This window comes from Alosa sapidissima, chromosome 5 (assembly GCF_018492685.1).
Source record: "Alosa sapidissima isolate fAloSap1 chromosome 5, fAloSap1.pri, whole genome shotgun sequence".
In the NCBI taxonomy this organism is placed as follows: domain Eukaryota; kingdom Metazoa; phylum Chordata; class Actinopteri; order Clupeiformes; family Clupeidae; genus Alosa; species Alosa sapidissima.
This window is the reverse complement of record NC_055961.1, coordinates 38093172-38099477: the sequence shown is the minus strand read 5'-3', so window position 1 is coordinate 38099477 and position 6306 is coordinate 38093172.

Genomic DNA, 6306 nt, shown 5'->3' with positions numbered 1-6306 from the left:
TTATTCCAAGGCTTTTTCTTCTTCTTCTTATTCTTCTTCTTCTAACGCAGTTAATGCAGCTTAAACCGTTTAACGTAGAAACTTCATTCAAACTATGTTACGTAGGTCTTACTTAGGACATGTGGGCTTTGTATTTTTCAACTTTGTAACTTTTATATTTTTGAAACTATTAATTAAAAACTAGTCAAAATTTCCCCATAGACTTAACATGGGCTGATGACATCACAATAGAGCCGTTAAGCAATTAGAATCCTATGGCAGGTGTTCGGGCCACCTGGATCAACTGCCAGTCTCAGGCTTTAAGCATACAAACTGGCCCTATTAAGACTACACATCCTGTTCAACTGCTTCCTCTGCCAAAAACTGTTTCAAAATAAAAGTCCTCACTACAATATTTCACTGTTAAACAATTTAACCCTTTAAACTACTGAACTTTTTAACTGTTCAGCCATTGTAAATGTTACTTGTCATCAACTGTGACTCCTACCCACTGTAGCTAGTTAGCTAAGTTAGCTAAGTCACATGGTTAGCATGCTAGCATGTTAGCATGCTAGTTAGCATTTTTAGCAAAACTGCTAAAAACGATTAGCTAAGTTAGCTAAGTCACATGGTTAGCATAGTTAGCATGCTAGTTAGCATTTTTAGCAAAACTGCTAAAAATGATTAGCTAAGTTAGCTAAGTAACGTGGTTAGCATAGTTAGCATGCTAGCATGTTAGCATGCAAGTTAGCATTTTTAGCAAAACTGCTAAAAACAATTAGCTATGTTAGCTAAGTAACGTGGTTAGCATAGTTAGCATGTTAGCATGCTAGTTAGCATTTTTAGCAAAACTGCTAAAAATGATTAGCTAAGTTAGCTAAGTAACGTGGTTAGCATAGTTAGCAAAACTTCTAAAAATGATTAGCTAAGTTAGCTGAGTAACGTGGTTAGCATAGTAACTGTCAGTTATCGTCAACTATCTACCTAAATAATTTAACCATTTAAACTATCCACTTATTTAACTGTTCAGTCATTCCAACTATATTAAACCTCATCTACCTAGCAACTAATATAGTTTGTTTTTACTCTGTAGGATTTTTTTACGTCATATTTTTGCATTTTCATGCACTGTATTTCCTTCAGGAAATGCTTTTCTAGTATTATTCTTATTCTTCTTCCGACCAAATTTGACGTTCAAAGGCTCTAAAACCACTGAACCGTTCGACGTCATTCAACCACTCCTACAAAGGTCTTGTAACGGGGATTTGTTCTATGTTTTTTTACATTTGTGAACTTTATACTTTTTTAGATATTTATGATAAAAGAGCAAGAAATTCTCATAGAGTTAACATTGACCGCCGTGGCGGCAACTTTTAGCATTATGACGTGACCTGCAGCTGAAAACAGACAACAGCTGAACGCGAGCTACTAGGCCTACTACCACTAGAGCTGTGAATCTTCTGAACGTCTTCGCCTGCTGTGCCGTGGTCACTTTTCTCTAATTACAGACAAGGTAAGTGTTCCGGTTTTTGGTATTGGAGTCATTTATGTCGTCAAATATTATGTTATGTAACGTTAAGTTGTATGAAATGATGGGTCACAAATAGCTAAACTAACGTTATAATGTTAGGTAACGTTAACGTTAGTGAAATAGTTAACGTTAGCACCTTGCTACGTTGATGTTATTTAAGGAAACCCACTATTAATCAACGTAAATATGTCGTCAACTTTACAGTGACCGGTTAGCTGTAGGTTTCGATAGCTAACGACAATCAAACGTACCGCACTATCGTTACATTTGTTATTAGGCTAACCAGCAGCGTTTCTATAACCAGAGCCCGTCTGTCTTCTCTGCTAGAATGTTAACGTAGGCCTACAGATAGGCCTACCAATGGCTCTGGTTCTATTCAACATCAGGTCACTTTCCACAGGTTTATAGAATCAAGCACCTAGAATAGATTATGAATGCAGACTACATGGTGCTTGATTAGGCTATACTGTGTGAAGGGACCTGATGAAACCCATCATGTGTTTCATTCATGGCATGAATAACGTTACTCATTGTTGATGATCATAACGTTATAGCTTCTACCGTTCACATTTAGTTAAAGCTAACAAATATGTTACTGTTTTTATTTTACCAAATGTTTAACGTTGTACACCGCTTGTTTGTGTATCAAATAGGCCAGGCTACGTTTTCATTCTACGCTCCTGATTCTAAGTAGCCTAAGTAAACACTATCACGGTATGCTATCGTTCGTCTATTGTTTCGTCAGGTCCCTTTCCACAGGTGTACAATCAAGCACCTAGGTTATGAATGCATTGGTGCTTGATTAATACTCCTGTGGAAAGGGACCTTATGAAAGCCATGAATAGGCTACTGCTAGGAAATGGACCATATCACTAAAGTCTTGTTAAAACACACTACAGAAGTTGAGCTGTACCGTTTGTGTTGTCAACATACGCTACAATAGTATGTTTACTTGGCTTACTCATTTCTGCATTGTTCTGGTCTATAAATTAAAGTGTAGCCTGGTACGTGAATCAAGCTTTCCAGTTGTAGTACATAGTAATCTGTAGGAAAAAATGTTGCTCACAGACCTAGCAAGCTGTTTAAGTTATAGTAGTTGGTTATCAAGATACTTAGTATCAGAATGATCTGTCCTTACTCATATGATTATTAACAGCAACAACTAAGCTGTTTATGTTTTATATTTAACAATAAAACACAGAATTCTGCTTTGTTTGCAATTTAATATTATAGGCTAGTATTTAAGCTTGATGGTACAACAATTGTATTATACTCTACCTTTTTTTATTGTCCTAGAATTGTTGAGAGAATTGTTTAAAAAGCTTAAACTGTTTACCATGTTAGTCATTAGGTTAAAAATGTGTCAGCCTAATGTAATGTAACAACTTCACTTAAATAAATGAGTTGTATTAAACAATTTTACAATTGCAGACATTCCTTGTATTGTTTTGGTATAACTGTTAAACTTGTTTGCTTTTGTCTTTTAGGTTCCAGACCAGACCAGTGGTGATGGCCGTGTATGACATTTTGTGTGTGCCTGTCTGTGCACACCTGTCAACCAATCTCTGACAATGTTGCTAGAAACATACCTACTAACATACATTCTTACAAACATGAGACCATATCTCAACATATCTGTGCACATACCATTTAACCATACTGAGACTTATCCAAGATCTACACTGAGACATTCTGAGAACTATATTGTTGTGTGAGGACTATACTAACTATATGGAACTTGTATTGACCCCTTGCAAGTGACGTCACGTTTTGTTCTCGCCACAGCAAAATAGCCTAGTGGACGGCAAGAACACGAATCAAATCAATGGGTTGTAATGGGACATATCGCACAGCTAGGAGATTATAGTGAGATTTAACCGTAGTAATGCCCTTCCACGACTGTTGGTTTATTGTTTGGAATACAACAACATCCCATGTTCTTGCATATATATATTTTGGTTTGTTTTCTTTGTGTTTCGGGAGTATTTCAACCACAATTGCATGCTTATCTCCTCAGTGTATGAAGCACAGCAGCGGTTGCTATAGCAACCATAGACTCTGAACAGGACGGCAGATAGCACTTAGGCAAAGTCTTTGGCAAGATCTGAATGTAAACAGATAATACCGTTCAAGTTTTTTTATTTCCTGTTTCTTTCAATTCTTTAACTTAAGACATGTAGGCCTAAGAAGTAAGTTTATTCGCTGGGCAACGTACAAACTGATGAGTTACATTAGCCCTAGCACTATGAGCTACGATACACGTTAGCTAGAATAGCTAGCTTCTAAGTGTGGCAGCTAAGTTATTATTTCATGTTCTGTTATGACATTCTTAACGTTTTGACTATGTTACAACTGATAAAAGCAAGACAAATAAAGTAACCAAATCGCTTTGCAATATTTTAGTCTAGAAATACTTATGGGTGTTCATTTACCATAATGTTAATTACAGTAGCCTAACGTTATGACCTAACGTTATCTCCACTTGCTGTTACCACCAGTTTTAATAACTTTACATTTGCGATCATGACCCATTTCATCTAACAACACCACTGGCATCTTTCCTTGACTATCAGACCCCAAACAGCAATACATTGAACTACAAAGATGTTATAGTAATGGTGTTCAGTTCATCATAATCGTTATGACATAATGTATTTTGCCGTCCGTCTCCTATCTTTTTGCCGTCCAGCATGGAGCCGTCACGTGACTTAAGTCACGTGTCTGCAAGGGGTGAATAGACCCTTTCAACAATAAAAACAAAAACAATGCTTGAACGTTCTATTTGGGCCCCAATCTACTTCCTCTGCATTAAGATAACATATGGAATGTTAAAACGGAAGCAAAGATCCTTGATTACTAGCAAGATAGAGCAACGTAATTCGTTACTATGGGAGCAAAACGGGACAGTTCCGGTCTGCATAAGTGGGAGTGTCACCCTACGTCACTAAATAAACTTTCTCTCTTAATAAGCAATAACAACAGATAAACATAATTGTGTTCACAGTATTATTGTCCATAATCATGTATGATACCAATGAATCATTCTTAAGGACATGATATGAATAATTTAATTAGTCATGTGAACCGAGCTAGCTAGCTAGCTTAAAATGCTATACAAGTGGATGGTAGTAGCTATGGCAATACAGCTGTGCGCTAACAAGTGACTAGTAGTTGAAGGACTTTGCTTAAACTTAATATACTGTTGCAAATTCGCTTGAGTATAAACTATCCACTTTAACTAATGTCAGTAGTGTTATTCAGCTAGTTGTCATTTCAAAGAAATTACACTTCTCCGTTTAAAATATTACCTTAGCTAAGAGGCTAGCTAGCATGATAACAACCGGACAGTAACTGGCAGCAGCATGGTCTAATATTAAGTTATTTTATTACAAATCCGAACACTAAAAAATTACACTATTAGGCTTGAAATGATCCCAAACACTTACAGACTATGACACAATTTTCCAAAAAACCCTCAACAAATCCAGAAAGACAAAATGACCAATTTATTGGTAAAATTCCACAAGTCTCCATTGACATTAGTGCAGCAAGGGCTTACTCTGGTCTGCATAAAGGGGGATTTTCCCCCCTCCCCCTTGCAATAATCGAACGCGGAAATTGTCGAACGTTTGCGCCTCTCGCTCCGCTTGAACCCTCTCTGACGGAAGTCTTGTGGGGCCAACTATGATGCTGATAATGGAACTCTCTTGAAAGGGTCTATACTTGTGAATCATATTTGTCAACCATTCATACCTTTGAATCATATCTGTGCTGTAACATCTGTGAAACTTAGCTGTGCTGTTAGTCCTCTGTTTTTAGACCTGAGCTGTGCTGTGTGAACATTAAGATTCTAACCTAAGTTCTGTCTAAAACGGATCATCTGAAGGGCTGACTCTTTTATTCTTCAGTATATATCACCATCAAATTTGACCTATTATCATTAACTGAGGCCTCTAGCTGCTGCTGCCAGTTCAGAATTAAAACTGATAAATAGATCTGTATCAGGATAATATGATTGGCATCATCAAGTTCTGTAAGAATGCAAATTCAGACATCTGGTTTCTCCCTTATCATTATTGGTTAACTTTAAAATTGGTTTCAACAACTTTTTTGACTTCAAGCTTGCATTGGTTGTTAAGTGTTCATTAGTGTGTTCTGAGTATCATTCTGCTGTTTCTGCAGTACTGTATTAAAACAAAGAATTGTTGATCAATATTGAATTGACAATTTATTTGTACTGACTGTCATATACTCTAAGCTAACATCTAACCAAGTAAGTGGTTTTCAAAAATACTGTAAGTCTACATGTATGTAATCTGAATATTCATACTGTAAGTAATGTTATACACAACAGTTTTTACATTTACATGCAATGGTAATTCCCTGGAATTACATTTTCTAGCTCCAGGGAATTACCATTGCATGTAAATGCAAAAAAGCTGCTGTTTATAAAATTGTATTACTTACAGTATAATTATTCAGATTACATAGACTTAAAGTATTCTTGAAAACCACTTACTTGGTTAGATGTTAGCTTAGAGTACTGTATATGACAGTAAAAATAAATTAATTCAATATTGATCAAAATTCTTTGTTTTAATACAGCAGAATGAACACTTATCAAATGCGCCTTTGCGATTGTTGGACTTTTATTTTGACAAGTTGTTGTCATTCTGTCTTCCACATTCATGAAAGGTTTGGTATGAATGTTGAGTCATGTCTCATGAAACAGTCATTAATGCTTTATGTGCAGTTTATGACAGCTGCTATGAATGTGTTATGAACTCACCCGTCAA